This window comes from Oryctolagus cuniculus, chromosome 4 (assembly GCF_051225735.1).
Source record: "Oryctolagus cuniculus isolate XC-2025 breed Fujian yellow rabbit chromosome 4, ASM5122573v1, whole genome shotgun sequence".
Lineage (NCBI taxonomy): Eukaryota > Metazoa > Chordata > Mammalia > Lagomorpha > Leporidae > Oryctolagus > Oryctolagus cuniculus.
The window spans coordinates 142,196,585-142,218,654 of record NC_142870.1 but is presented as its reverse complement, the minus strand read 5'-3'; the positions used below and the strand labels follow the sequence as shown (position 1 = coordinate 142,218,654).

Below are 22,070 nucleotides of genomic sequence, written 5' to 3'. Positions count from 1 at the left end.
TGCCTATAAGGGATGCCGGCACTGCAGGTGGCTTTACTCACTATGTCACAGTGCCCCCCGCCCCATCTTTCACTTATTCATTCCAAATTCTCAACCTGACTATAAAAATCATTCTCCCTGGAATCAAGCATATCCAATGGGATTTTTTTTTTTTTAACTTGACTATATCATCCTAGAGCTCCAGCCTCAGCTCCTGTTCAGGTGGTACTGCAGCCCCAGGGGACTGTGCTATGCTGGTGTCTTTGAATCCAGACCCCGGATGGAATAATTTCCTAGAGAGTAAACCTGTGGTTTTTGAAGGGGTGGGATAGGCATGGTTCATTTTCCAGATGGGCAAGAGGTAAAAATCTGGGATCCTAGTTGTTCCTTTTATAAATACTGAATTGACCTTTCTGTTTTCAGTCATTACTCCTGCCTGCTGGGTTGTTTGGAGTCCCTTTGGGGTTCTAATTGGCATACCCCTTCGGGACATTTGAGTTTCCATGTTCTAACTCTGCTGAGTGAGTTACCCCTCATCTAACCACTGTCCAATTTTCCCGTCACTCATTTGTAGTTGTCCTGTCTTTCACTTTCGTTGCTTTTGTGCATTTGTACCATCTTTCTACTTTCAAAAAAATTCGTAGAAAACTTGAAATGCACCAAAAAAAATTAGCATGCATTCTATCTAGCCCAGTCATTCAGATTGCCTGTGCCTTTGGCTGTCTTTTACTAGGCTATTTTCTAACCGCAAAAATAGAAGTTAACATGTAGAACTGATCATAATATAAATATTTCCAGTCTATAGTTATGCAAATGACTCCCGACTGTGGCAGCCCGGCTGGGTTTTGTCCCTCGGGAATATAAATTTCGGGAAGTCATATGTTCATCTGCGGCAGTTGTAACATCTTGCTGGCTCTGTCATTAAATAATGAAGTAATTTAAAATCTTGGCCAAGTGTTCATTTTTGATTCATATGAGAGGTGTGAATTCATCTGTCTTTAAAAAGTGGCCTTTTAACAATTTTGGTGGGAGTTCCTGCTGAGATGCACAGTAGACTCACCTGACAGAGCCAGGTAAACTATGGACCCAAAGGAGACCCTTCACAAACAGCTTAAATCCAGACCAGTTCCTTGGCTCCTAGAAGAAAATTGCAAGTGTCGCTAGAACTATGACTTTGCTAATTCTACATTTGCTGGTTTTTTTTTTTTTCTCTCTCAATTAATGTTGTGTTTGGATTTTGTTTCATTTCTGCCAATAAGGGGTCTCTCATTGAGGATAGCAGTTACTAAAGCAAAGCATGGCAATTTAACCCCTAAGGGGAAGTGAAGGTACATCAAACAGTTTCTGGACAATGGAATTAAAATAAGTTAAATATTTTAATTTAATAAATTAAATATACTTATTATAAAGTAAGTATATTAGTGCAAAAATTTTTGAAATCCATGCATAGGAGGTGTCTTCAAAAAGTTCACAAAAATACATATTATGAAAAAGCCATGTGGCAATTCCAAACCTTTTTTGCGCAAAAATAAAACTATCATTTGATTCTGCTTTTCTGTGAATTTTTGACACACTCTTGTAGATACCACCTCCCTTTTGGGTGCAAGATGACAAGAATTGTCTGTTGTTTTTGTGTTTGTCTAATTTGAACACAAATCAACTCAACATTTCCTACCTGCTTAGAAAGAGAATACCCTTTTGACATCTGGAATGGTGAGTTTTTTGTTCTTGCTGTGTTTCAGGAGTCACTTTGAGACTGAACCCCTATAATGTAAAGGCAAGACCCAACCCTTGTCAGTCTCCATTAGCCCAAAGTGTCCTTGCCTGTCCTCTATCAAAAGGAATTCACTGACTTAGGCAGTGATCCAGCTGTCCTGACAAGATTCTAATTGCTGGATTCAAGAAGTCCTCACTTCTCCAACAGATAAGACCTGGTTGACTAGTATTGTCCAGAGGGGGTTATTTAGGGCAATTCCAGGCCTGGGGCAGCAGGTAACTACCATTTAGATGTAGCCCCAGACCAGCTTCATCCCACCTGGCCACCATAAACTCCCTGAAGAGCTTGGTATGGCTGACTATCAAAGGAAGGTCATGAGGACCACCGGCCAGGCCAGAACGTGGCCATGAGTGATCATGCACCCCGAGCCCCAATGTCAGCCTGTAAGAACCTTCACCCCTAGCTCCTTGGGGAGCCCAGAAATTCAGCAACTGCTGCCTGGCTCCTTGCTCTGTGCTTTGCAATAAACACCTACTTTCTTCTACCACCCCGAGGTCAGTACTGGCTCTCTGCGTGTTGGGGGAGCAGACCTAGGTTTGGGATGTTCTACAGCAACTCCAGTGAGTTTGGGGTGTTGTTCAGCAGCAATTTGACCTCTGGTTAAACTGTAGAATTGAAGCTATAAGCTCAATAACTGAATGCCATTGGCAAAAACCTTTACCCCTCAATGAGTGTGTGTATGTTCCTATTTCCAGAGGGTATAAATTACATTACATCTTTCAATTAAAAAAAGAGCTTTTCTGATTGATTGGTCCAGAGAATAAATAAGGGCCTATATAAAATGCTTAACATAAGACAGTCGTACTTCTGATATTTTCATGTGCTAGAAAATGTTCTTCCTGAAGCTAACTCAGAAATCTTGTAAAGATCAAACTCAAACTAAATGTTTGCCAACAAGACTAATACATGTTTAATAAAAATAGCTTTGTGTTTTCTAATTAATCACTCTTAAAAAAATAACACAGGCAGGGGCTACTGTTGTGGTGCAGTGGGTAAAGCTGCCCCTTGCAACAACTGCAACACTGGCGCCCCATACCAGATGGCTGGTTTGAATCCCTGGGAGACCTGGATGAGTCCTTGGCTCCTGACTTCAGCCTGGCCAAACTCTGGCTGTTGAGGCCATTTGGGGATTGAACCAGTAGACAGAAGATCTCTCTTTTTCTGCCTCTCCCTTTCTCTCTGTGGCTCTTTCAAATAAATAAGTAAATCTTTAAAAAAATAATGCAAGCAGGGGCCGACACTGTGGTTTATCGGGTAGAGGTGCCGCCTGCAGTGCCGGCACTCCATATGGGCGCCAGTTTGAGTCCCAGCAGCTCCACTTCCAATCTAGCTCTCTGCTGGGCCTGGGAAAGCAGTAGAAGGTGGCCCAAGTGCTTGGGTTCCTGCACTCATGTGGGAGACCTAGAAGAAGCTCCTGGCTCCTGGCTTTGGATCAGCCCAACTCCAGCTGTTGTGGCTATGTGGGGAGTGAACCATTGGTTGGAAGACCTCTCTCTGTCTCTCTCATTCGCTCTCTCTCTCTCTCTGCCTCTCTGTAACTCTGCCTTTCAAATAAATAAGTAAATCTTTTAAAAAAGCATTGTTTTTAAAAAATAAAAAATAATATAAGCAAACAGTTTGCTCTGTCTGGGAATGGTTTTCCTAAACATTTTTTCCCACTATTGAAATTAGCTGACATCACTGCTGCACAATATTTAAAATTGTGAAAAACGTAAATTTATGTTCCACTAAATCAAATCATTATTCTGACAAACTGTTATCTCAACAGTAATTGTATGTTGTCATATGTCAGCCTGAAGATAATTTCCAGATTTCTGAGTAACCAAAACCCTTGAGCTATACCACATTAAGTATTGACTATGTCATCGACAGATAGCTGGGCGCTTTCTAAGCACTGCCGCACTGAATACTAAGCACACTTTTCCTGGTATTTATACGCCGAAAGAGAAACTAAAGCAACGGGTCACGCTAACGGATGCGTCCACTTGTGCCACACAGGGCCACGTGTGGTTCTGAACACTCGCAGTGTGAGCTTCGTTTATCGGCTCGTGTTTCACGATGACAGCAAGTCCTTAATTACCCACTCCTGTTTTCTCTGTGCAAGAGAAGCTAACTGCCTCAATTAAAAGTTATAATTGAGATGAGTGGCTTCAGCTGGGAAGAGCAGCGGCGGCCGAGACCGGCTCCGGCTCTGCTTTAAGCAGCACTTCTGGGGTTTCAGTTCCTGAGGACACTCCGCGGTTCCGGAGGACCCCGCAGGGGCGGCAGCCTGTGTGGCTGCCATGATTTATGTTTGCCATATTAAAAACCCAAGCTGAGAAATGTCTAGAATGTTTATTTGGAGATGGCAGTGATGAATGGGTAGCAGGCTCTCCCAAGTAATATCTTTCTATTATCATGAAATTAGTTTTGAACTCGTGGCGCCCCCTGAGATCTGTATCAGAATTGCAGTGTCGCCAGAGACTTGACTTGGAAAGAGCAGAATAAAAGGTAAAACGTGGAGAAGTGGATTTGGCTTGCTCTGGTTTATAATGGTAAGTTTGCAAAGCTGCATATTACAAGCTACTAACTGCGTCAAAATGTTTGCAAATTGTCTCAATCTTGCTGGGTTTCCTTGGCTGACGGATTAACGTTTTCACCTACAATGTAAATGGTTTTCGTTTCAGGATGGATTTGTCTGAGTTCCTGGAAAGTCACAAAGATTTGCTCCTTTCCCGTATAAAATGAGATGCTGGGAATAATTAGGCTTGGTGGGCTGCTCCGGAAGAGTTGTCAAATCAGAAGAGATATTCAGTCTTTCCAAGGTTAAATTTTTAGAAAATGTTATTAACTATTTCAGAAATGTTCAACGTCTTGCTTTTTATGTTTTAATTTTAAGGAAAATACTGGTTAAAAGTCTAATAAATAGTTCTGCTAGACTTCCCCATTGTTAGCTAAGTCTCGGTAGTGTTTTGTGTGATGATATTAAACTAAAATATATTTCATGCTAAGTGCCCATTTTCCACAAAAAATTTTAGGGCAAATAATGTTTAGATCAGTGGTTCTCAAATGGACATCAACTAAGAATTCATAAACCAACTAAGAGGGTTTTTTATTTTTAAAAAATATGTACGTATTTATTTGAAAGGCAGAGTTACAAAGACAGGTGGGGGAGAGAAAACAATTGTTGTTTAAGATTTATTTGTTTGTTTTAAAGGCAGAGTTACAGAGAAGGAAGTGGGGAGAGACAGAGAGAGAGGTCTTCCATCTGCTTGTTCACTCCCTAAATGGCTGCAATGGCCGGAGCTGTGCCAAGCTAAAGTCAGGATCCCAGAGCTTCTTCTGGACCTCCCATGTGGATGTAGAAGCCCAAGGACTTGGGCCATCCTCCTCTGTTTTACCAGGCACATTAGCAGGGAGCTGGATTGGAAGTGGAGCAGTTGACTTTACCTGCTATGCCAAAATGTTGACCCCAGCTAAGAGATTTTTTTTTAAGATTTATTTTTATTTATTTGAAAGACATAGTTACAGAGAAAAGGAGAGAGAGAGAGAGTGAGTGAGAGTACTTCCATCCACTGGTTCACTCTCCAAATGGCTGCAACAACAGAGCTGAGCCAATCTGAAGCCAGGAGCCAGGAGCTTCTTCCGGGTCTCCCACATAGGTGCAGGGGCCCAAAGACTTGGGCCATCCTCTACTGCTTTCCCAGGCCATAGAGAGCTGGATTGGAAGAGGAGCAGCCAGGACTAGAATCGGCACACATATGAGATGCCGACATTTCAGGTCAGGGGGTTTTAACCCTCTGTACTACAGCACTGGCCCCAAGAGGTTTTATAGAAATAGAAATATTCTAAGCCCTACTCTATACAAACTGAATCTCTTTGCTTGATAGTCTTGGTGTATTATGTATATATGACATCCAAGGATTATTATCCATCCATCTATCTATATCAAGAATTTTTCATCCATGGAACCAGAGCTGTGGTATAGCAGGTAAAGCCACTGCCTGCGATGCCAACATCCCATATGGGTTTGAGTTTGAGTCCCAGCTGCTCCACTCCTTATCCAGCTCCCTGCTAATGGCCTGGGAAAGCAGCAGAAGATGACCTAGGTGCCTGGGACCCTGCACCCACATGCTAGACCTGGAAGAAGCTCCTGGCTCCTAGCCCAGCTCTGGCCGTTGGAGCTATTTGGGGAGTGAACCAGCAGATGGAAGACCCCTCTCTTTGTCTCTCCCCACTCCCTCCCCCGTAACTCTGCCTTTCAAACAAATAAATCAGTCTTAAAAAAAAAATTGTTTTCTGGCAAATGGGTTAGTTACTTTTGCATTGCACGCCATCATTCAACCAATCAACCCACCAACCAACCCCCCAACTTTCCTTCTCAGTTGCATTATCCTTGTTATGAACTATCAATCTTTTTATATTGGAAAATCTTCAGTCATAAAGTAATCAAAGCTCTGTCATTTATAGTTTCTATCTTACTCTAAGGCTTGATAGAATATCTCCTATAAGCTAAAGCCCAGAGTCTGTGTCTCCAACAAAGGACAGTCTCAGAGACTTGCTGAAAAAGTACTTCAAATGTCGACCTTTCAAAGAACTGCCCTTTGGGTGGAGGAGCCTGAGCTGGAATCACTTAGGCAACTTTCAGATCCTATCGGTGGACTGAGTCAGGATTTCCAGAACTTTCTTTAATTGAGTAGCAGATGGTTTCATTTTGAGGCAACTAACCATGTTTATAACCATATCATCTACAAATAAGGAGAGTTTTGCCTCCTTATTTCTAATTTCATACTTTTATAGCTGTTGATTGTCCAACTGCCATGGGTGATCTTGTAGAAAAGTGTTAAGTAATAGCAATCAAAGTGGATAACTCTTTTTTTGTTCTTGATTTGAGTAGGACTGCTTTTAATGTTTTGCCAATTAGACTGATGTTCGTTTTTAGTCTAACATATCTTGCTAAGAAGCAAGCTATCTGTATGTGTTTTATTTAGCTTTTATTGTTAAGTTAGTATCAGTAATAAGTGTTCAGCATCATAAGATTTTTCTCCTTTAACAAATTAATATGATGAATCACATTAAAACTCCTTTATGTTCTAGCAATGAACACCATTGCACATGGTGCATTGCTTTTTCAATGTGTTTTCTGGTCGTATTTGATTATATTAGTTTGCAATACTTACATGGTTATAAATGAGGTTAGTGTGTATTTTTCTTTATTAGACTATCTTGCATAGTTTGGATATAAATACTGCATTGGTTTGATGAATTAATTTGGAAGTTTTCTTTTTCTCTTTGGTCTAGATTGTTTTATCTAAGAGATGTCAGGCTTGGGAGTGAAGACTTATAACTGTCATTATTTGGGGTTATATAATCATTTACCTAGGAAAAATCAGAATCAGCACTCAATCTGTTAGAACTGATAAGAGAGTGGGGAAAGTTTGCCAAATGTAAGAACAACCTCCAAAAATCAATAGCCTTGCCCTACGCTAGCCATAACTTACTGGGAAATGTAAAATGAAAAAGAAGGAATTGTTCATAAGGGAAGAAATCTACAAAGAGTCCAGGAATGAATGGAATTGAGGCATACAAGGTCTCCAGGAGCAGTCCCAAGCCCTCTGCTTAAGGACACAGAAGAAACCCAGTCAAGGGGAGACGTTCCAGACTCTTGGATCTAGTGTGCTGTGAAGGTTTCTGTTCCTCACCAGTTCATCTATGAATTCAATGTGCTTCTCAGTGAAATGTTAGGTAGACTATTTTTTGGAAGATGATAAAATCACTCTAAAGGTCACATGGGTGTAAAGGCTCATGAATAGCTAAGTCTGCATAAAGAACAGTGGAGATGAGGATTTGTCTTACCAGATAGAAGACTCACAACAAAGCCAAAGTGATAAATACACTGTGCTCTTAACACAAGTTCAGACAAATAGACCAATGAGGCAGAATAGAGAGCTCAGACACAGACCCCCTGTGATGCTGGGAAGTTCATGTGCAATCCAAGTGGTACCACAAATCAGTGGGAAACAGGGTGAGCCACTGGTTCACTTCCCGGAGAAAACGGAAACCAGTTAGCTCCCCACATAAAGGTGAATTGTCAGGCCGGCGCCTCGGCTCACTAGGCTAATCCTCCACCTAGTGGCGCCGGCACACCGGGTTCTAGTCCCGGTCAGGACGCCGGATTCTGTCCTGGTTGCCCCTCTTCCAGGCCAGCCCTCTGCTGTGGCCAGGGAGTGCAGTGGAGGATGGCCCAGGTGCTTGGGCCCTGCACCCCATGGGAGACCAGGAAAAGCACCTGGCTCCTGGCTCCTGCCGTCGGATCAGCGCGGTGCGCCGGCCGCGACGGCCATTGGAGGGTGAACCAACGGCAAAGGAAGACCTTTCTCTCTGTCTCTCTCTCTCACTGTCCACTCTGCCTGTAAAAAAAAAAAAAAAAAAAGGTGAATTGTCACTGAATTAAAGATTTGAATGGGCATGATAAAACTAAAACATTTTTGGAAGAAAATGTCAGGGACTGTTTTTGGACTGAAAGAAAAGACTCCTTAAACCAAAACAAAACTTCAGAAGCCCAAACCATAAGGCAAAGAAATTAAATTATATATAAATTAAAGATTCCTGCTCGGGGTCGGTGCTGTGGCGCAGCAGGTTAACGCCCTGGCCTGAAGTGCTGGTGTCCCATATGGGCGTCAGTTCTAGTCCTGGCTGCTCCTCTTCTGTTCCAGCTCTCTGCTCTGGCCTGGGAAAGCAGAAGAAGATGGTCCAAGTCCTTGGGCCCCTGCACCCACACGGGAGACCCAGAAGAAGCTCCTGGCTTGTCGCTCCCCCTCTTCATGGAGGAACGACACTGAACCCTGCGCTGTTCTTTCGTCTGCTCGGCCCTCCCCGGGTTTGCTGCTGGTTCTTCCCGGGTTGGCCACTGTCCCTTCCACCTCCGTGGAAGGGCGGTTCCCCCTGCCACATTCCCCACTTCCGCGGGGGAGCAGCACACCGCCGGCCGGCTCTCTCGGGGGCTGCACAGGTGTTCCTTCAGATAGATGTTCCCTTTAGATGTTCCTGGTGCATGTTGTCTCTCTCCTCCTTTATAGTCCTCTTCCGCCAATCCCAACTCTGCTACCCACACGCCGAGTACGCTGCTCTCCTCCAATCAGGAGCAGGATCAGCTCCTGGAGGTCAGCACTCAAGTTGGCAAGAGGCAGCTGCATAGAAGCTGTTTTCTCCTCTCCCAGCGCCATATTGTGGGAGAGCAGATGCATAGAATAAGTCTTAATTCCAGTAACTTAGTCTAGTCCGAGTTGCTCCCCACACTGGCTCCTGGCTCCTGGCTCCAGATCAGCACAGCTCCGGCCATTGTGGCCATCTCGGGGAGTGAATCAGTGGATGGAAGACCGCTCTCTCTCTCTCTCTCTCTCTCTCTCTCTCTCTGCCTCTCCTTCTCTCTGTGTAACTCTTTCAAGTAAAATAAATAAATAAACCTTTAAAAAAAGATTCCTGCTCAATAAAGGAGACCACTGACAAGATTAATTTATAACAGAATGGGAGAAGACAGTATCTAAAACCAACAATTGGATAACACCTAGAATATACAAAGGATGCCAGAAAATTCATGAGAAAAAGAAAACAATCCTAATTTTTTTTGAAAGCAAAGTCTACATACTAATATTAGTATCAGCACAGGGAACTTGAAATTCCAACAAGTATATGCAAGCTCATTAGGAACTGGAGAAATGCGAATTAGACAATAATGAGATATCCCTTTACAGCCATTAAAGCAGCCAGGGTTAGACAGCTGGATAATTTCAGCTGTAATAGTGATATATGAAGGGTCTTCAAAAAGTTAATGGAAAATGTGTGTGAGAAAAAAACTATGCATGGATTTCAATAATTTTTTTGTACTAAAATAAACTTTTCTCTTAATTCCACTGCCTGTGAGGTTTGAAAAGTTGCCTCATAGGGGCTCCAGGACTATTGTAGTTTGAGGAAGTGTAGATGGGGGGCAGGTGGCCTTAGGCAGGCTGGCCCTGTTCCTTCAAGCACAGGCCACCTGCAGGGAGCCTTTCCGTTTCTGACTATCCTGAGGATCTTGCAGATCCACCAGGAGATTGTAGGCCTCCTGTGTGTCCCCCACTGGGCAGGAGGAGATGCACAGTGGGACACTGGATGAAGCAGTCGGAAGCGATTCATTACACCTATACAGAGCATCCTGAATGGAGCAGAAAAAAAAATCAATGAGATTATAACATACTTAATTAAAAATAGAGACTAAATGTATAATAGTACAAAGCAACATGTAACTGTAAAATATATATTAATACTGAACCTGTTAAAATGATTCCTTATAGAATGTGGAGGAGGAAATGAAAGGACAAAGAGAAAAAAGTATTCCAGACTCTCCACCAAAAATAGAAGAAACTATTAAAAGAAAAGATGCAGTGGCATTATTTTTTCCTGGGAGGATTAACATAAGGTTTAATACATGTTTGTCTGGAATATCATCTGGGTCTGGTGCTTTGGTTCATTCTTGGACAACTTTCTCATTTGGTCTCTTGATTTTCTGTCTGCTCTGGGGTCAGTTTAGTTTTCTATATTTAAAAATTTTCCCTTTATTGAAGAAATAACTGTAGGTATCTTTATTTTCTCTCTCATTGGCCATTTCTGCATCTAATTTTGAGTATTTATGACTTCACCTTTGCTTGATTTGGTTAGGGAGTAGTCTATTTTGCTTTTAAGGATCCAACTTGTGGATTTGTTCTATTTTTCTAACTTTAAATGTTAATTTCTGCTTTTTGTTTTATCAATTTCTTCCTTCTATTATCCTTATGCTTATTTTGCTATCTTTTTCTAATTTCATTATATTTTAAAGATTTATTTGACAGAGTGACAGAGAGAGAAGGGTGGGAGGAGAGAGAGAGAGTGAGAGAGAGAAAGAGAGAGAGAGGGAGAGAGAGATTAATTTTCTAGTTTTCCATCCTCTGGTTCACTCTCCAAATGGCCACAATGCCTGGAGCCAAACTTGCAACCTGGAACTCCATCTGGGTCTCCTACGTGGATGGCAGGGATCCAAATACCTGACTATCATCTGCTACTTTCACAGGCGCATTAGCAGGGAGCTGGATCAGAAGCAGAGCAGCTGGGTCTTGAAATGTGCTCTGAAATGGGATGCTGGCAGTGACTTAACCCACTTCACCACAAGGCCAGCCCCTCCTTTTCTAACTTTTAAATTATTTATTCAGTTATGCCCATGCTTCCTTTGCTCAGTACTATTAAGTATTTAAGGGTATGAATAGTTCCTCTGGGCTCTGTTTTAATCTTGTCCTTTGGGATTTTTTTTTTTTTTTTTTTTTTTTTTTTGGATAGGCAGAGTGGACAGTGAGAGAGAGAGACAGAGAGAAAGGTCTTCCTTTGCCGTTGGTTCACCCTCCAATGGCGCCACGGCTGGCGCGCTGTGGCTGGCGCACCGCGCTGATCTGATGGCAGGAGCCAGGCACTCATCCTGGTCTCCCATGGGGTGCAGGGCCCAAGTACTCAGGCCATCCTCCACTGCACTCCCGGGCCACAGCAGAGAGCTGGCCTGGAAGAGGGGCAACCGGGACAGAATCCGGCTCCCCAACTGGGACTAGAACCCGGTGTGCCGGCGCCACAAGGCGGAGGATTAGCCTAGTGAGCTGCGGTGCCGGCCTGTCCTTTGGGATTTTATATATAGTGTTGTCGGGGACCAACAGCATGTGACCTCTTAGTGGAAAGATAGGGCTAGACAGGCCAGACCAGATAGTACTGATAACGCAACCTTGTGTGACCTCATGCCTTAAGACCTTGTAACCTTTCCCCTGCTTGCACAAGCATTGCAGCTACAAGATAAGCTCCCCCTCCTCCCCGAGCCCGACACCCTGCCTCTATGATATATAAGTGTGTGGTTGAAAAATAAAGTCGCAGCTTGATCGGCACCTGTCTTGCTGCCATCTTTGTGTCTCCTGTCCCTTTCATTTCTCCTTCTAGGTGCTCGGCCCCAGTTGCTGTCCCGCGGGACAGGACATAGTGTTATCTTTTAAACTTTTTATTTTGAAATAATTGCAGACCCACCATAAGCTATAAAAACAGTGCAGAGAAGTCCCATGTACCTGTGGCCCAGTTTTCTCCAATGGTGACGTGTTATATGATTACAGAGCATTGTCAAAACCAGGAAATGACCAGCACAATTAGCCCAAGTAACTTGGCTGCAGTTCTTACATTGATTTCTCCAGGATTTTGTGTATTCTCATTCTTTGTATGCCTTTGTGTAGTTTTATGATATTTCACCCCATGTGTAGGTTCATAACCATAACCATGATGCTGACCTCGCTGTCCCCACAAAGGAGCGCTCATCTGCTGCCCCTTGCACCCCTGCATTGGCATCAGCTCCCCGGAGTCCCTGACCCCTGCAGGCACTGTGTGTCACCCTCTCTAACATTCTTCATTCAGATGAAGTTGTTTCCCTAGGATCACATAGTCTGTAACATTTGAGACTGGCTTTTCTCATGTTGCACACCACTCTAAGATCTGTCCAAGTTGTTTTAGGTATCAGTAGTCTAGTTCTTCTTTAGTGCTGGGTAATAAATACCCCATTGTCTGGATATACCATAGCTTATTTAACCTTTTGCATGTTAAAAGACATTCCGATTGTGTGTAGTTTTTGGCTGTTACCAAGAAAGTTTTTGTGGATAATGCAAATTACCCAGGGGCATGAGTGCTCAGTTGTGTGGTACATGCATTTTTCATTAAAAAAAAAATGCTGGGGCCAGCACCATGGCATAGTGGGTAGAGCCACCGCCTGCAGTGCCAGCATCCCCTATGGCCGCTGGTTCGAGTCCTGGCTGCTCCACTTCTGATCCAGCTCTCTGCTACAGTCTGGGAAGGCAGTAGAAGACGGCCCAAGTCCTTGGGCTCCTGCACCTTCGTGAGAGACCCAGAAGAAGCTCCTGGCTCCTGGCTTCAAATAGGTACAGCTCCAGCCATTGTGGCCATGTAGGGAGTGAACCAGCAGATGGGAGACACCTCCCTCCCTCTCGCTCGCTCGCTCTCTCCTTTCCCTCCCATCCTCCATGTAAATCTGCCTTTCAAATAAGGAAATAAATCTTTAAAAAGTGCCAGTTTCAATTCCAAAGTGGCCCTACCATTTTATAATCCCACCAGCAACGTACTAGCGATCCAATATCTTTGTATCCTTGCCAACAATTAGTAGTATTGTCTATTAAACTGTAGCCATTTTAACAAGTATTTGGTCGTATGTTATTGTGGTTTTAATGTGCATTTTCCTAATGTCTAATGATGCTGAAATGTGCTTATGTGCTAACCTCATATTCTTTGCTTAAGTATCCATTCAAGCCTTTTGCCCATTTGCTAATTGGATTGTTTGTTTGCTTACTGTTGGATTTAGAATGTTCTTTGTTTATTGTGGATATGAGTCCTGTGCGAGGTATGTGATTTGCGTGTATTGTCCTGTCGGTTTTTTTTTTTTCATTATCTCTTTCTAACCATTTGCCATGTATTGATTTATCCAAAAGTTTTTAAGAGTTAATGGACCCCAAAGAACAGGAGTTAGCAAACGACAGTTGGAAGAGGCAGAAGGACCTTGCTCCAGTAGTGCTTTGAGCTGGGTGTTGAGGGTCAGAGAGGGGATTACAGGAAGCTCGAGGGTTATCCACGGAGGGCTGTAAAATGCTGAGCCACCAGAGTGCATGATAGCGGAGAATTTCTCAAGACACCAGGGGCATTATCTCAAAAGCCCTAATTAGGCGATGCAAGGCCCACATCCCCTGAGGAACAGTGCCCTCGCACAGGTGGCCTGTCTGTGGGCCAAAGGTCCCCCGCCTCTGGCTGCGTGGCAGGGAGCTTCCTGTCCTCTGGCTGCCAGGCTGCACAGGAGGGCCATAAATGAAAGGCACCAAGGCTGGGCTGAGAACCGCGGGCTGTTCATTAACCCGCCACATGGTCCAGAACCCGGCAGCCCAGAGACCACATAGTGAAGCTGCAGGGGGCGGAGGACGGCATGCGACCAGGCACCCCTTGGCTAGAGGAAGGCTCATGGAGCCAAGAGCCACGTGGGGTCCCGTGGGTCAGCACAACTTGGCTGTTCTCTTGCAAGATTACAGAAGCGCCAAACCAACCGAGCTGAATGGGTTTAGTTAGGGAAGAGCCAGTCAGGGAAAGCTTCAGGAAGAAGACACTTCTTAAGCAAGTGCATGACAATTTGCTGTAAAGGGAAGGGTGGGACATTTTTCATGGGAGGGGAGTTTTAAGGGGGCCCTACCGCCAACATGAGGAAGGCGGATGATGCAGGGCCGGAATCCCAGTGCCCCTGTGTGCCCATGGAGGACCTCTGCCCTCCCATTCTGAGGTCAGGGAGAGTCTAAGAGCACAGCTTTGGATTAAGGCATTGCCCCCTCCAGGGTTCTCTCTCTCTCTCTCTCTCTTTTTTTTTTTTGACAGGCAGAGTGGACAGTGAGAGAGAGAGAGAGACAGAAAGAAAGGTCTTCCTTTGCCATTGGTTCACCCTCCAATGGCCGCCGCGGCCGGTGCACCACGCTGATCCGATGGCAGGAGCCAGGTACTTCTCCTGGTCTCCCATGGGGTGCACGGCCCAAGCACTTGGGCCATCCTCCACTGCACTCCCTGGCCACAGCAGAGAGCTGGCCTGGAAGAGGGGCAACCGGGACAGAATCCGGCGCCCCGACCGGGACTAGAACCCGGTGTGCCGGTGCCGCAGGCAGAGGATTAGTCTATTGAGCTGTGGCACCGGCCTCTCCAGGTTCTTCTGTAAGATGGATTTCTTCCCTCTGGTATCCGCAGCCCCCCCTCCCCAACATACACACATGCCGGTGTGTGCGCCCATGTACACACACACGCACACCACATGGTGGACCAGCCCTAACTGCTTCCCTGGGGCTGTTTCTCTGTGCTTGCTCGAAGTTTCCCCCATTGCCTTTCCAAGTATCTTCTAGCTCCCTCCAGCTGCTGTCTCTGCCAGTGAGCTGGTTGCCCTGATACCTGGGGAACCCACTGGGCCCCAGGTTCTGATAGAACCTTCCCTGAAGTGTGAACAGCCCAGCCCCAGCTGGGTTGACATCGCGCAGGTGAAAGACACACATTTATAGGGAAATGAGAGACATCAGGGAACGTCCACCACCTTAGGCCATTTTGAAATTGTATAGGATATTGCTCCCATCTGCTCATTTAATTTCATTGGGGATTTTTTAAAAAAAAATTTTTGCATGGAAACAACAGAACTTACTCTTTCAGTTCGGGAGACTCTAGGGTTGGGGGAGAATCTGCCAGCGATCCTTGGCATGCTTTGCCTTGTAAACACATGTCCACATGTTCCTCCGTGTCAAATGCCTGTCCCTTTCTCCCTCCTGCAAGCACAGTGCCATTGGATTTAGGAGTCACCCTCGTCCGGCCGGACCTCATCTCAGTCCCCACCTAACTCACACCTCCACTGACAGGGCAACCACGTTCTTATTCTATTCTCTGAATCTTGGCCTCCCTAAGGTTCAGAAGGAGGCTGCAATGTTTGCCAGCTCTCTCCTCCGCCCCGGCCCTCTCCTCCTTCTAGCCCCTTGGCACCAGGCTGAACGGCGGCCGTGTGGGAAGGGCATGATCTCTGGTGTTATAAAGACCCCATTTCAACGCCGGCGCTGCCCCGCGGTGCTGCCTGCAAAGCTGCAGAGGAAGTCTTGCTGCTGGCTGCTATGCCGTACAGCCCTGCATGGTTTCCATGGAGACACTGTGTGTCCACAAGGATGCCCTGCTGGCTGTGTCTCTGAGAGTTGCTATATTACTACTGCTGTGTAACAAATCACTCCAGAACTTAGCAGCATCAGACAGCACAAGCATGTATTATCTCACGGTCGTGTGGGTCAGGGAATTTGAGAGTAGCTTAGCTGGACTGGAGCATCTTCCGCAATGGTGGCTCAGGTGCTCCCCATGTGGGCCTCCGACAGGGCTGCCCGAGAGTCCTCCTGAGTGCTGTCTGGCTTTTTGCAGGTTACAGGATCTGTGGGAGGAGCAAGGAGAAAGCTGTATCCGTTCAGGATCTAGCTTCAGAAGCCACATAACATGACTTCTGCCACCAGGCCACATTCAAGAGCAGGGGAGTTCAAGGGCAGGGGAGCTGGGCTTCCCATGCTAAAGTAAGTTATGTCAGAGTTTGCCAAAATATCTGAAAACCGCCACAGCTCCCTTCTCTACTAGGTCTCTCTCTTCTCCACTGTCTTTGTCTACTGGGTCCATTATACCTTGCTCCTCAGTCCATTACCCCCCCACCCAGGATCTGTGGCAGTGTGGTGGACATGTGTGTGCCAATGGGCATGAGGGACTCCATATTAGATTCGAGAAGTCCCAGACAATGGTAAAAATTCAGTGTCCACAAGTGAACTCTGTCTCTGGTCAATGTTGAGAATGCACCTTGCATAACCTCAGTGCTCACAGAACGGTCTCTCCTTACTCTACGTCCAAGGAGCCCCTTCCAATAAAAGGTGAGGAAAGAAGGAATGAAATAGGGGGAAGAACATTCTGTTCTGACCCATCGAAGTGCACAGTTCTCAGCAATTTAACTAGTTTCTGAGATCGAATTTCTTTATCAAGTGATTGGAGATCATATTTAATCTCAGAAGTTGGTTTTCATTGCACCATTTTCATTGTGATGAACAGAACCTCTACACCTATGAGTTAAAGCAAAGCAAAGGATCCAACTGGCTGGGCAGTAAAAAGAGCAAGGCTAGCTTCAGGCAGGGCTGGATCCTGATGCTGGAACAATGAAGCACTTCTTCACCTCTTGCGCCTGCTCTCCTCCACGTAGGCTTCCCGTCAGTAAGGCGCTCTCCATGTGAGGGCACACGGTAGCTCTATGCTGTCCTCTCTCTACCTCTTCAGGATCCCCAAGTGGCAGAGAGCATCTTTTCCCCCAGCAGTTTAAGTTAAAAACTCAAGGTTCTGTACTTGCCCTCGGTGCAGAGACGTTGGCTTTGGCAGGGCCTGGGTTGTACAGGCTGGGAACATGGGACACTGGTGCTGTCTGAACCACACAGGCTGAGTGTCACCAGCAGAAGGGGAAGAGAGGTGCAGCAAGCAGACTGGCAGCACTCTACTCCGCTGATGGGGCCGCGTGGAGGAGAGCAGCCGTCTGGCACTCGGTGGCGGTTCTGTTTTCCTGGATTCCTCTCTTTGCCCTCTCTCCACGTTTGATCATTTTATAAGTCCTTTGGCTTTTCCCTCGGTGGTGTTGCTTGCAATGGCCCCCCCTCTGCATCCCACAGCCTTGCCAGGTCCTCTCCCAGCTGTTGCTCAGTTGCAGCACCATCTCGCTGCCCCACTCCAAGTCTCCCACAGCACCTGAACTTGAACCAGGCTCTGGACAACCATCACCTCCACATACTTTGCAATGACCCCTTGGTTACAGAGGTCCCCGTGCAGGGTTTATGGGAGAGCTGGTGGCTGAGGGGAGGTGGAGGTGCATGGTAGCCAGGGTGTGTGGGTGCTATGGTTCCCAGAGCAGCCCAGATGGAGCCCAGAGCCTCTGGGTGCTGAGGGAGACAAGACAGCCGGGTGCACTGCTGCTTCTCAGCACCCCATCTCCAGGGCAGGACGAGCAGCAGTTTTCTGTGCCTTGATCTACAGTGAAAAACGTCTGGCTGATCCTGGCCAACCCTGCCAACCGTGAAGCCAGGTGTTCTGAGTTCAATTTTGTGCAGGCTTCTTTCTTCTTTTTTAACAACATTTTCTTTATTTTAACTAGTTTTTTTTTTAAAGTTTTTATCCTGGAATATCACAAGCAGCTACACAGTAGGAAAAATAGTCCAATGAATTCCATATACCCAGGACCCAGCCTCACAAATCCTAGACACGGCCTTTTCGTCCATAAACAGAGATGCACTTAGATTCCTAAAATACCTCACCATCACGACCTCATCCTACCTAAAAATGCAGCAGTGCTTCCAGCAACAGCAAACATCCACCTCACATAGCGCCTCATAAACATGGATACTTTTCATATGGCTGCTAACATTTTTTTAAAAACTGAATATCCATCAGTTTACAAACTTCCCTATTTATCTAGTTTCTTTTTGTTTGCTGTAGTTGGTTTTGCTTTTACTTGTCATTGGTTTGAATGGCGATTCAGTCAGTGCTGTGCACAGTTAGTGGGTATGTCTCCTGAGTCCCCTTGAGATTCTGATTTCCTGCTCGCTATCTTTTGAAAGATCCTTTAAACATTCTTTTATTATTTGAAACTTTTTGTGATTAACAGGCCACACTTGCACACCGCGTGGGGCGCAGAGCAACATTTCAACACACACACAGACCCAGCGCAGACTGAGCAGACCACACCCCGAACCTTTCCAATTCCTTAGCTTTTTTTTTTTTTTTTTTTTTTTTGACAGGCAGAGTGGACAGTGAGAGAGAGAGAGAGACACAGAGAAAGCTCTTCCTTTGCCGTTGGTTCACCCTCCAATGGCCACCATGGCTGGCGCGCTGTGGCCGGCGCACCGCTCTGATCCGAAGGCAGGAGCCAGGTGCTTCTCCTGGTCTCCCATGGGGTGCAGGGCCCAAGCACTTGGGCCATCCTCCACTGCACTCCCTGGCCACAGCAGAGAGCTGGTCTGGAAGAGGGGCAACCAGGACAGAATCCGGCGCCCCGACCGGGACTAGAACCTAGTGTGCCGGTGCTGAAAGGCGGAGGATTAGCCTAGTGAGCTGCGGTGCCGGCTCCAATTCCTTATCTTTTTGTGGATTTGCTGCCCACCAGCTCCTCCCCCAGTTTTTATAAAGAATGCAATACAGTGCTGGGGAGGCCTTGAAGCTTCCTGGAGAATCCAAGTTGGGTTTCCCCTAGGGTTTCTCGCCTGTGTCAGTGATTGCATGCCTGTTGCATTCTTTTGCAAGTCCCTGCATGTTCTGTAAATGTGTTGCCTAATCCAAATTGATCAGGTTCTGAGTTCACTTCTTGCCAGAACCATTTTGTAGGTGTTGTGTAGAGGCACAAACGCCATCTGGTGGCCTCTCTACTTTGTGATGTTAACAACCACTGATGGGGCCAGTTTTGTGGCATAGGGGTTAAGCAGCCACGTGCAATGCCAGCACCCCACAGGAGCGCCAGTTCAAGTCCCCGCTCCTCTACTTCCAGTCCAGCTCCCTGTTAATGTGCCTGAGAAAGCAGCAGATGGACCCTTGTCACCCACAGAGAGTCCTGGATGGAGTTCTAGGTTCTTGGCTTAGACCTGGCCCAGCCCTGGTTGTTATAGCCATTTGGGAAATGAACCAGCAGATTTATTTATTTATTTGAAAGTCAGAGTTCCACAGAGAGAGGAGAGGCAGAGAGAGAGAGAGAGAGAGAGAGGTCTTCCATCTACTGGTCCACTCCTCAGTTGGCCACAATGGCCAGAGCTGCGCCAATCCGAACCCAGGAGCCAGGAGCTTCCTCCTTGTCTCCAATTTGGGTGCAGGGGCTCAAGGAGTTGGGCCATCTTCCACTGCCTTCCCAGGCCATAGCAGAGTGGAGCAGCCGGGACTAGAAGAACTGGCGCCCATAAAGGTTGCCGGCACTGCAGGCAGTAGCTTTACCTGCTATGCCACTGCGCCAGCCCCATCTTCCTTTTTTTTTTTTTTTTATTTGTTTAAGACGTAGAGTTATAGACATAAGAAGAGACAGAAAGTTCTTCCACCCACTAGTTGGCCTCAATGGCCTCAATGTCTTGGCTGATCAGAAGCCAGGAGCCAGGGGCTTCTTCCAAGTCTCCCACATGGGTGCAGGGTCCCAAGCACTTGGGCCATCTTCCTCTGCTTTCCCAGGCCATAGCAGAGAGCTGGACGGGAAGAGGAGCAGCTGGGACTAGAACCAGTGCCCATATGGGATGCCAGCTCTGCAGGCAGAGGCTTAGCTCACTATGCCACAGCACCAGCTCCCTGGAAGATATTTCTATCTCTCCCTCTATAGCTCTACCTTTCAATACAAAAACTTTAAAAAAAAAAAAAAAAAAGATGATCATTGCCTTGATCCGTTAATTTCCTAGGAGTCAATGAAGTCATCCTAATGATAAAAAATAATATATTATCATTTTGGAGTAGCTTAAACCATATCATGTGCTGTAAGGTGAAAATAAAAAGTGTCCTGGCTCTCGAGTCCTCTTTAGAGGTAACCACATTTAGAAGCTATCTTGTGTTTGCACTAATTAAAACGCATTGGTGGGGCTGACACTGGAATAGCAGGTAAAGCTGGCACTGCAGGTGCCATATGGGCGCTGGTTCAAGTCCCAGCTGCTCCACTTCCCATCCAGCTCTCCACTGTGTCCTGGGAAAGCAGTAGAAGATGGCCCAAGTCTTCGGGCCCCTGCACCCGTGTGGGAGACAGGGAAGAAGCTCCTGGCTCTGGATCAGCCCAGCTGTTGCGGCTAATTAGGGAGTGAACCAACAGATGGAAGACCTCTCACTCTCTCTCTCTCCTTCTCTCTCTGTAGCTCTGACTTTAAAATAAATAAATAAATCTTTAAAAAAAAAAAAGACTCGTTTAAAGTAACAAAACCTCACAGCTTAAGTCTGAAAGAAAACATAAGATGAGGCTACAGGAGCAATCCTTGGAGTCTTAAGGTGGGAGTGACAAGGGGCCGTCATTTCCGAGACCTGGAGAGCCACCGGCACAGGGCGCTGCCTTCCCAGGCTCGGGCCTGCACCGGTACTCCATGTTCCTCTCCGCAGCCGCCTCCTCTCACCTCTCCCCTGCCCTGCCCAGGCTCTAGGCTCTCAGCTCCAGCAACCGCACAGACTGAGCAGCATGGCTGGATCACAGGTCCAGGTTCCCAGGGGCTGGCGACTGATTGGTCCTTGTGAATCACGTGACCTCCTGCCCCTGGGCCAATCAGCTCCGTCTCCTCCCTCGCCACGTGTAGAAGCGGCTGTTTCTGGCGAGGTTTCTGAGTGGGGCAGTCCCTTCCCAGAAGGTGTGGTGTTGATGTTTGAAATTGCAACTAGAGCCCACTGGAGCTTTGGTGGAAAGGGAATTCATCACAGAGTTTTAGGAACCCCACAGATCTTTGGAGTCCATCTTGAAGGCTACGTAGAGGGGAGTAATACAGGTTTGATGCCGCAGGGCTGCTCGTGTCCACTGCCAGTGTGGACAGCATCCATGACGCTGGATACCAGGAACCAGAAACTGCCACTGGTACCAACCCAAAGCCAATTTTGCAGCTGCCGCCACCATTTCCAAAGCCTCAAATCTGCAATCCACCTTCATCACAGGTTCTCTTTCTAAACCCTCCCCTGGGGCGCGTGTAACTGAGGGGCCCTCGGCCTCATGCTGGAGCGTGGCCACTACTTATGCTGGAAGTCAAGTTCTTCCTCTATCACTGCCTTGGGATCCCAGTGAACACAATCTCCCACACAGGGGAGAGCCGTAGAGCTGTTCACAAGGAAGTGGGCCCGCTAGGGGTTCCCACAACAGCAGAAAGACTGAGGGGTCAATGTCAGAAATTCCACCAGGATCCCCAGCAGGGGCGCCCAGTGTTGGGGGATGGGGAGCCGTTTGGTCCAGACATGGCATTCGAGTGGGGCTTTTCTACATTTCACAAGATCTCCACCTGCAGTGGCACACACAAGTCACTGTGAGATAGCAATAACAGATGAAGTTCTTTCTCCATCTTTTTTTTTTTTTTTTTTTTTTTTTTTTTTTTTTTTACTTGAGAGGTAGAGTTAGAGAGAGAGAGAGAGAGAGAGAGAGAGAGAGGTCTTCCATCTTCCATCTGCTGGTTCACTCCCCAAATGGCTGCAATGGGCCTGAGCTGGGCCAACCCAGAGCCAGGAGCCAGGAGCTTCTTCTGGGTCTCCCACTTAGGTGTAGGGGCCCAAGCACCTGGGCCATCTTCTGCTATCCCAGGCTGTAGCAGAGAGCTGTTAATGGAGACAGAAGTTGCAAATTAAGGCTTGAAGAGGGTTCTATGGAGTTCCCCTTGCCAGGCTTACTGTGTACGAAGGTTTTAGAGGCTGCTGGCAGGAAGATATTTTACCAGAGTTAGGGGGTGACAGTGGGGTCCCAAACAGCTGTGTGTGTGGTGGTGGTGATGGGGGGGTGAAGAACCTGTACTCAGGTGTGCACATTCTGGCCCTGTCCTTGTCCTCTCTGCCTCGGAGGCCAAGGCGGGTGGGGGAGGAGGGGTCCCTGCCCCAGACAGGTCACCCCGCCTGACATCTCTTAGATGCCTCCCTGGCTCCCCCCAGCATCGGCCAATCCTGCTTTTTCAGCCACTGGGAGCTTGTGGGCGAGAAGTCGAGTTGACTCCACCTGAGTCCTCCTTGTAAAAACCCACCTGTGCGTTGGCTTGTT

General features: G+C 46.7%; 1 long non-coding RNA gene across 1 annotated transcript; it reads left to right on the top strand.

Annotated features, from left to right (window-relative positions):
• Positions 1 to 3,896: 3,896 nt before the first annotated feature.
• On the top strand, positions 3,897 to 9,170 carry LOC149127144 (uncharacterized). Its single transcript, XR_016232122.1, has 3 exons — positions 3,897 to 4,290; positions 4,423 to 4,560; positions 8,452 to 9,170. It is a non-coding gene; the product is annotated as an uncharacterized LOC149127144 (long non-coding RNA).
• The last annotated feature ends 12,900 nt before the right edge of the window (positions 9,171 to 22,070 follow it).